Here is a 10,794-nt window from a genome sequence, read left to right as displayed (position 1 = left end):
TATATCTAAATTTTTATTATAAAAAATATTGAGTTTAATAAATGTAACCAAAAGAAAAAGATTTATTTTTCTTTGTAAAATTTTTTTTAGAGAAACTAAACTAAAACAGGATTTCTCACTAATAATCGCAGGCAAATATCAAAGAAGGAACCCATTAATTCAACTGCAATTGATGTGGCCAACATTTATACACGCCAACCTCTCTTGTGCTTCTCTGAAATGTGCGGATAGAAAATCAAGAGACAGAATGTACTTTTTTCATTTTTATTTTTTATTTTCAGAAATTCTTTCAGCTCTGATTTTTTTTCCTTCTTTCACTTATCAGACTTGAAAACAAATGAAATAGATAATTAATATTCGATAAACTACCAAAAATGTCATCTAATTATTAAATCATTATTAAATCATTGTCAGGACTATTTTCTAACTTTAATAATAATAAAAATACCTTTAGAATATTTTAAAATGCAAGAACAATAACAAGAAAATACAATTTTTTTTAAAAAATAGCAAATGACTTATGTGTAATGTGTCTGACAAACTGTTTGGATATTTAGTTCGAAATTTTATAGAGAATATTTGAATATATTTAAAAAGTACATGAAAAAAAAAACAAAATTCAATTTCTAAATTTTAGTTTATTTTTTTTAAAAAAAATACTTTTGACATTTAAAAAAAATCATAAAATTATCAAGTTTTAAAATAAAAATATTTTATTTTTCTAATTATGCTTGCAAAAATACATTATCAAATATCTTAAACTTTTTTTTTAAATAGGATAAAGTATATTTTGTTTTTGAAGTTTGGCAAAAAATTTTAAAATGCCCCTAAATTTTAGTTTATTTCAATTTTATTCCAAAAGTTTTCAATTTGCATCAAATATACTTTTGACGATTAAATTTTAAAAAAATGTAAGACCAATCTAGTAATAATGCATGAAAATTATGCTTGATTTGTTGAGGGTTGTTCTTATGAAATTATTGTTGAATTGATCTTAAATTTTTTGAAAAATTAGCCGTCAATGATATATTTGATGCAAATCGAAAATTTTTGAGACAAAATTAAAACAAAATAAAATTTAGGAATATTTTTAAAACTTTTGTCAAACTTTAGAGACAAAAAATACACTTTACTCTAAAAAATCTATATTTAGTAACAGTTATGCTACACATACAAGTCTTTTTGACTTACAAGTCTTACAAGTTGGGGCAAACCCACCACGAGCTACACTCACCCACAAAAACGTGTTAACATGCACATCACGTTTCTAAAGCGCTCATTCACCATTATAAACGACTCTTCTTCTTCTTCCTCAGTGAAAACCATAACTGTCATTTTTTCTTCGCGTTTCTCCTCCTCCTCCTCCTCCTCCTCCTCTTCCTTCTTCTTCTCCTTTTTCTTTGTGTCTTTCCTCCTTATTTCTTCGCGTGTTTTATCTTCATCGTCGTGTTTCTCCTCCTTCTTCTTTTGATTTTGCAACATTATGTATTTTTTTCTTTGTTTGATTTTTTTCTCACAAAAAGAATTATGAGAATATGAAATAAGAAGTTGAAAAAGAAGAGAAGAAACAGTAGAAGATGAGGAGGAGGAAGAGGAAGAGTTCTGAATTATGCAGAACTTATCAGAATAACAATACACCCAAATATCTTCGTTTTACACCAAAATTTACTGCAAATATAGAAATGAGTTATACTACGTGTACACTAAAATCAACTATCAAAGTCAGCCACCAGTATAAAATACATACTAGAATACACATATACATTGAAAATAAATTAAACTACACATGTATTTATACATAAATACATTGGTGGATGATTTTAGTGGCTGATTTTAGTGTACAAATAGCATTTTTGTACAGAGAAATGCTTCCTCTAAAGCTGTATTTTTTTCTTCTTCTTCTTTTCTTTATTTCTTTCTTTCTTTTAGTTAAATGAATGTAAGTTCATCCTCTTTCAAGTAATTTTCCAGCATTATGTGTTTTTTCTTCTTCTTTGTTTGATTTTTTTGTTTTTATTCTTTGTTAAAAGAGTAAAACAATAAGAAACTTGAGAAGGTAAAACAAAAAGAAAAAGATGAATAAGAAAAAAAAAAGAAGAAGATGATGGTGATAATGATGAAAAAAAGGAACCAGCAGAAGATGAGGAGGAGGAAGGAGAAGTGTTATGAATTATGCAGAACTTATCAGAATAACGATACACCCAAATATTTTCATTTTACACTCAAATATCTTCGTGTTACACCCAAATATCTTCGTTTTGCACCCAAATTTACTTCAAATACAGAAATGAGTTATGCTACGTGTACACTAAAATCAGCCACCAAAGCCAGCCACGAGTATAAAATACATACTGTAATACAAATATACATTAAAAATAAATTAAACCACACATGTATTTATACACAAATACATTAGTGGCTGATTTTAGTAGATGATTTTAGTGTATAAATAGCATTTTTGTAAGAAAAATGTTTCTTCTAACACTGTATTTTTTTTTCTTATTTTTCCTTATTTCTTTCTTTCTTTTAGTTAAATGAATGTAAGTTCATATTTTTTCAAGTAATTTTGGAGTATTATGTATTTCTTCTTTTTTGTTTGATTTTTTTTGTTTTTATTCTTGTTAAGAGTGTAAAACAAAAAGAAACTTGAGAAGGTAAAACAAAAAGGAAAAGATGAATAAGAGTTCTAAATTATACAGAACTTATCAGAATAAAAAAAGAAGCAGCAAAAGATGGTGATAATGAAAAAAAAAAGAAGCAGCAAAAGATGATGAGGAGGAAGAGAAAGAGTTCTAAATTATGCAGAACTTATCAGAATAAAAATACACCCAAAATTTCTTAAAATACACCAAAATATCTTCGTGTTACATCCAAATATCTTTGTTTTACCCCCAAATTTGCTGCAAATACAGAAATGAGTTATGCTATGTGTACACTAAAATTAGTCACCAGTATAAAATACATACTGGAATACAAATATACATTGAAAATAAATTAAACCACACATGTATTTATACACAAATACATTGGTAGCTAATTTTAGTATACAAATAGCATTTTGTACAGAAAAATATTTCCTCTAATGTTACATTTTTTCTTCTGAATTGAACCGCACCCTCAGCCACTTGATTGGATTCAAAACAATAAAAGGAGGAGAAGACTTGTAAAGACTTGTATGAAAAAAACACTTATATTTGGAAAACAAACTGCTCATCAATATCATAGAGGGGCTAGAAAATACACCCAAAATACACCATATTAAAATGAGTATAAACTATAGAATAGAACTATAAAACCATCATACAGAATAACAAAAATCAAATTCATGAATCATCATTAAACAATTCAACTAAAAGAACAAGACAAATCACCCTCAGTTAGATAAAAATTCATAAACTGTAAATACACCCAAGAAACAATGAATAATGAACAACAAATTTCACAGGCAAAGTGTCAAAACAAGGAACAATGAACAACAAATTCATCACAACTAGTACATTAGATTCAATTCAAACAAGGAACAATGAACAACAAATTTCACAGGCAAATTCCACGCATTATTCCGCTACACAATCATAAACTACTAACTGGATTCAGATTCAGATTCAATTATTAACTGGAATTAAGCCACACCTCAGAAACTTCATTGAATTCAAATTCAAAATCTACTTTGCTCTGATTCAGCTGACAATTTAAAGTTGAATCATCCATTATCTTCAAAACAATTTTAGAGTTTGATTTCAAAAACATTGAAAAACGAGAAAATCGAAGAAAAAGAATAGAGAGAGAAACTTACGTAAACGGCAAAGGAGAAGACAAAAAAACGCATGAAAGAGATCGAAGAGAGAAGGTAAGTAAACGCAGAAGAAATTCGAAAAATGAAACAAAATTCTTTTGAAAAAAGAAGTTATATATTCGCGCGTTGATTAATTGAAAAATCTATTAAGGAGGCATGAAACATACGTGTCATAAGAAGCGCATTTTAGGAATAAGGGATATTGAGGACTTGTAAGACTTGTATAGTGAAAAAACTTGTATGTGGAGATCAATTGATCTAACAATTGAGTACTCTTATCGTGTTTTAAAATATTTTAAAGATATTTTTATAGTAAAAAATTTTTTAGTAATACTTTTGTCAACAATTTAATAATTTAGGATATTTTTGGTGATTTATTTAATAATAAAATAACAAAAACTAAAAAGTTCAACTTGAAACCTACACAACATTGTTGTGATACCAAAGATTATTGGAAATCATTTCACATATGGACAAAGGTGAAGGAAAATTCATATTACATGATAAAAAAGTAAGTGATAAAAATAAAAAGAGTGAAAAATGTTAAAAAAAAGCCAATTTTTAATTGAGGGACTATGTGATTAAAAAGGAGTAAATACTCAAAATGGTTCTTGAATTTTAAATTGTTATTTAATTTAGTCTTTGACTTTTTTAAATGACCAATTAAATTTCTGAAATTCGAAAAAGTGTATTTCTGTTAGTCCCTTACAGAAGTGCTGTCTAAACGTTGCTGATGTGGTATTCCAACTGTATGCTGATGTGTACCAAAGTTGAATTTGATTCAAATTGGTACCTGAAATTGCTTACTAATATCCAAATTAGTCCATTTTCAATTATAAAATCCTAATCCCTAAATTATTGTCTTCTCTTCTTTGATCTCTCTGCTGTCTTCTTTTCTTCTTCGTCCTCACCGCTATCTTTCAGTTCATATTCATCTTAAACTACAACATCAGTACACTTACCTAAAAACTATTTTAATTACAATTTAATGTGGTTGGATTAATTTTAAGTTCAACACAGATTTAATTTATATGTATCCTTGCAGGTTCGTCCATTAAACTAAAATATATTTTCCACTTTTAAGAAGGTAACCATTATCATCATCTTCAAGGTCTTAACATCACTTTCTAAATTTGTCATTTTTTAATTGAACTCATGCAAAATTTTTTGTGAAATGGGTGTTGCACAAACTAGTTCTTCACCTCCATCAACCCAACAGAAAAAATTACAATAGATTTCATACTACAAAGTAAAAAACGCAGGTGAATCCAAACTCAAAGTGAAACTATTTTAACATTTTTTTTAGAGCTATAACCTTACCTCATAGTTTGGACAACCATAAAATAGTCTACTAAGATTCTCTGTTGTCGTTGAGTACTTCATCACCATCCAAAGTCTACAATTACAGAAAATGGCGTTCTTACCTCCCCTGTTGCACATTCTTTTGCTGCCATAAGGTCTCCCTACAAAGTTGTTCCTACTTGAGCTACTTTGGCTTCTCTCTCCACCACCCATCATCACTCATGCAAACGAGAAAACAAGATGAACTGGAAGATAGTGGAAAGGTTGAAGAAGAGAAGAAGATAGCGGAAAGGACGAAGAAGAAAAGAAGACAGCAGAGAGATCGAAGAAGAGAAGACAATAATTTGGAGATTAGGGTTTTATAATTGAAAATTGACTAATTTGAATATTTTTAAGCAATTTCAAGTACCAATTTGAATCAAATTCAAGTTTAGTACACATCAACATAGAATTAGAATGCCACATCATCAACGTTTAGACGTCACTTTTGCAAGGGACTAGCGAATATGCAGTTTTTTGAATTTCAAGGATTTAATTGATCATTTTAAAAAGTCGAAGACTAAATTGAATAACAATTTAAAATTTAGGAATCATTTTGGACATTTATTCAATTAAAATTTATAAGATAAAAAAAAGCATATATTGATACTGATATGACTTTAAATTTTTATATCTAGCAATAACACCAATTTTTTTTTGCCAATTTCAAATGTGATTTGGAAGTCAATAGTACTTTTACTTCTTATTTGTTTTTCTTTTTCTATTTTATTATAAGGTGAATGCTATAGTATTTAAAAGGTGGTGCCTATTTACTAAAAAAAGTTAAAAGTTATTATTTAATTTAAAAGATATAAGAATAAATCATTTTTAAAAAACAAAATTTACTACAAAAAGTAAGTTAGGCAAAATTTAGGTAAAAATTCATAGACACTATAAAATTGGCCTTTATTATAAAACCTTTGGCTATACTATTTTTCTTTGGGTGCTACAAACATAATTCAAGTGAGCACCTTTTAGTTTATCTATGGAAATAAATATAGGATTAATACTCAAATTCGTCTTTAAAAATAATTTGTTGTCTAAATTAATTTTTTAAAAAATTTTATTAGTTATATTAGTCTCTAAAAAATATAATCATAAGTCAAGATGATGACATATCACATTAAATATTATGTGGTATATTGACATGATAGATTAATATCATATGTTATAAAATGATTAGTTGACATATTCATAATTATAATTAGTTCACCAATTATTTTATAACATGTAGTATTAATCGCTACATTATCATGTCACGTAAAATTTAACACAATACATCATCATTTAATAGATGAAAATATAAAATTAATTTATAATTATATTTTTTAAAAACTGATATAATTAATAAATTTTTTTGAAGATTAATTTAAATAATAAACTATTTTTCTCAAATTCCATCAACTCATAAATATTCTCATAAATTATTCACATGATTCGATCATGAATGTTATTTTACCAATAATCTATTTTTGTCCTACGCGATTGATTATTTGAGTCTCACCTCTCTACTTTTTATAAAATAATATAAAATTATATATTATTCCTACTATAGTTTTGATAAATCATTAATAGAAACAATTTAAAGAGGTCTCTCAAAGTCAATGACAGAAACACAGCTAACCTCTTTGAAGCTTTTCAGTTCCAATGTTACTCCCCATCTCCCTAACAAGAATAACTAAAAAAAATTCACATATTTTATCCACTTAATTGAAATACTGCTATGCCATGTATGAAACAATAGTTGGTAAAATATTTGTTATACAACGGATAATACAATATTTAAAATATCCTTAGAACAATGCATAAAAAAATTAAATGGTACCGAATCTACTAGTATAGCATTGACCATCGTTTTTGTTGTTTTATATTAAAAAAATTTTAAGACAACTCACACTATATATCACTTGCAATTAATGAACTAATTTGTTTAATATTATACAAACATTTTTACTAATTAACAAATAAATATGTATCTATTAAAGTGTCATGTTTTTCTTACATCAATTTACATATATTTAACCATTTTATTTATTCTCTTTACTTATAAAAAAGTTTAACATGATTTGTACTTCATTAAATTTTTATATTTCTTATTTTAAATAAAAATTTTTATTAATTTAGTCAACTTCTTTTTCTAATAATTTTTTTTATCTATATTTACATTTTTTATTTTTAAATTTTTTCTCTAAAAGTTATTTGATATTTAATATTTTTTTCAAAATAAATATCTATTTTATTTTTTAAATTTATTAAAAAGTTAGTATATCTAAATAAAATAATTATTTGAATACATTATTTTTTTAAATGAATCTAAGAGATTAAAAAACAGTTAGTTTGGCATATAAAAATGATTGTATAATTTTTCAAAAATACAATGTCACGAGTCAAGCTTTTATATATAATTAATGAGATTTTCTTAACTTTAAAAATAGTCTGAATTCTTTTTATTAATGAATGTATGATACTAAAACTTTAAATATATTAGATCTATATAAATATCATAATATTATTTTTAGAATTAATTTTCATTTTAAAATTTTAAATTTCAAATTGTTTATCTGGTGATTATATAATGTATATTTTATATGGAACAATTATTTATAAAATCAACAAGAGGTTATTACTTGCAATTAAACCCATAACTTTATAGCTATGTGCAAACTATTTAATGTTATGAATGTATGTCTATCTTTTTTTTTATTGCACAAATTTATTATGTATTTTTTTGGGGTTTATTAATATTTAAATATAATAAAAAAATCTGAATATAAATACAAATATAAAACACAATTTTCTTAACTTATATACTTATATTTTTTATCTTTAAACTTAATTTAAATGTACATGTAGTCCTAACTTATATACTTATATTTTTTATCTTTAAAATTAATTTAAATGTACATGTAGTCCAATCTCTGCAAAACATCATACTCTATTTAATTTATTTTATTTTAATTTAATCAATTTAAAATTTTTAAATTATTAAAAAGATATAATTTAATTTATAATATTTTAAAATTTTAAATAAAAATAATATTATCATTTCAATGTACTCACATATAACAAGTTTTTACATATTATAATTAGCTAAATTTTTTAACCCCCTAGCATGCATCTATTTGCAATTTACTAATAAGGTTCACAAAATAAAATTTATAACTATTGTTGTGGGCAACTCCTAAAATAGGAGAAAGCCCTTCAAAAATTGGCGTATGTCACTTAATGCAACATGTACACGGTATTCTTTAGTAAAAGGCGAAAGAATAGTTCGCTTTGTACATAATGCGTAGCTGCGTGCTTTGAAGTTGTTGCCCATCACCACTATTTCTAATAACTCTCATGTGAGAAGCATAAGTGGATTCATCGATGTAGGACCTATTAAAAGACAAACACATACATTGGTTGTTGCTGCAAAGCGTCAAAACTCGTTCTAATATATTTTGTGTGGCATGCAATAGTTGCCTTATTGGGTTGCATTTATTAGGCCTATAATTCTATGTTCTTAGAAAAGTATAATGTGTTTTTGAAAATTCAGTTAACAAAGCTGTCAACGAAAAATTTTGCCTGCCTCCACTAACTAATAAAAGAGTTGATAAAATATTCAACAATTAGTATTTAAAGACAATCCATTGATGCATTTCCTTTTTCTTTATTTCTCACATCTTCATTAAAAATTTTGAAAAATACTGTGTACGATTATTTTTCTCTAGGGGTGCAATTTTGATATTCAAATTTAGTTCCTTATTCTTACTACTAGGTAGAAACTGCTATAGGCAAGATTAGTTTATGTGAGGTTTATTTTTTACCCATTTTAACAAGGTAAAGAGATAATTTATTAAATAGATAAGAATTATATTAAATGTAAATAGGAGATCAATGTAAATTGGATCGTCAAAATTTAGATTCAATCTATCAAAAAATATAAATAGTATAATTTAAATTATAAAACTTTTAAAATTTAATAATAATACCAAATATACTACATGAGTACACTATATTAGTAAGTATTGTCCATTTTAAATTTAAAAATTTCAAGATTTAAATTTTATTTATCTAAAAATTGAATTTAAGTGGACAATACTTACTAATATAATATACTCATATAACATATTTGGTATTACTTTTTAAATTTTAAAAGTTTTATAATTTAAATTATATTTATTTATATTTTAATGTAGATCAAATAAAAATTTTGAATACAATTCTTATCTATTTAATAAATCATCTTTTTATTTTATTAAGAATGGCCAAAGATAAAACGTAAAAAGTTGCAATTGCATTTTGAATTTGAAAAAGTTGTAATATGATAATATTGATTTGTAACCATTTTATTTAAGTAACTTAGCCTTAATTTTAATTTATAGTAAAAATAAGAAAATTGAAATCATAGACTACTTAATTTTATGTAGTTAGTAATAAGAATATATACGATCCCATTGGCAATCATCTCAAAATAAAACTCATTTTTTTATTCATGAGAAAATTTCATTATATATATTTTTATCTTCCTTGCTTTAACTTAAATATGTATATAAAAAATCAAATAATGTTAAATAGGATGTCATCTTTATAAAAATCTTTTGCATTTAGTTTTTGGTTGCAAATAAATAGGATGATAAAAAATATTATTATTATTATTATTATATTGTTATATTTCTAATCGCATATAAATAAACTATATACTCGTTAATTAAACCGAAATATCATAGCATTTGCTTTTTTTTATCTTTACACACATGTATAATTGATAGCTATTTTAAAATATAGAGATAATCATTAAAAAAATAATAATATATTTTTTTTAGACTTACCATATACTTTTACTAATATGACTAACAATCACTAAATGATATTTATCAAAATTAAATATTGATTAATTGTCTAAATGACCAAATATTTTTTTACTTTTATACTAGTTGCATATTTATTTTTGTTTGGTTTTAACATATGAAAGGGTCATTAGAAAAAACGCGACTTCAAATTTAAGCTCAGCTTACTCTACATTCTACAACATATTATGGCTAGAAAAAGAAAAGGCTAAAAATTTTTGCAATGCAAGTACAAGTTGCACAACCATAGAATTTTGAACCAATAAAAACCGGAAAAAGAAAAGACCATTTGCATGTATTTGGTGAACTTTTCAAATTACATGCTCACAATAATTTTGCCAACTCAATCTGAACTATATAAATTATTTAATATAAATCTCAATGGCTGTAAGAATTGAAATATCAGTATGCCAAAAAAGTATAATGATATACTTGAAAACCTTCCTAACTTTTAATGAAACTAATTTTTTTATATGGAAGAAAATTGTGTGTAATTTATTATTATAGATAATTTTTATATTTTTCTTTGATATAAGATCAATTTTTTTTTTTAATTTTAAGTAACATCAATTTTTTTTTTAATTTTAAGTAACAAATCGCCTCTTAATATGTTGCATCTGAATTTAAATCTTGGTGAATAGACTAAGTGTTTGAACATGAACCCTTAAATATGGTATAGGTAAGTGTGTAGTGTAAGTGTGTAAAAAAAATACAAAGCGTTTAATGAATGCCAAGATGGAACATTTTATAATTTATTTCAATTATTAAATTGTTAAATTTATCCCGGAAGTATATTGAACAATTCAAAATTTTATGGTTTGATAA

General features: G+C 24.9%; 1 non-coding gene across 1 annotated transcript; it reads right to left on the bottom strand.

The window, feature by feature from the left end:
- Positions 1-8,314: 8,314 nt before the first annotated feature.
- Positions 8,315-8,432, bottom strand: LOC127740123 (U5 spliceosomal RNA). Its single transcript, XR_008000804.1, has one exon. It is a non-coding gene; the product is annotated as a U5 spliceosomal RNA (small nuclear RNA).
- Between the last annotated feature and the right edge of the window lie 2,362 nt (positions 8,433-10,794).

The sequence above is a fragment of the Arachis duranensis genome, chromosome 6 (genome assembly GCF_000817695.3).
Source record: "Arachis duranensis cultivar V14167 chromosome 6, aradu.V14167.gnm2.J7QH, whole genome shotgun sequence".
Classification (NCBI taxonomy): domain Eukaryota; kingdom Viridiplantae; phylum Streptophyta; class Magnoliopsida; order Fabales; family Fabaceae; genus Arachis; species Arachis duranensis.
Note: the sequence above shows the minus strand (reverse complement) of the source record. Positions and strands in the feature narration are given on the sequence as shown.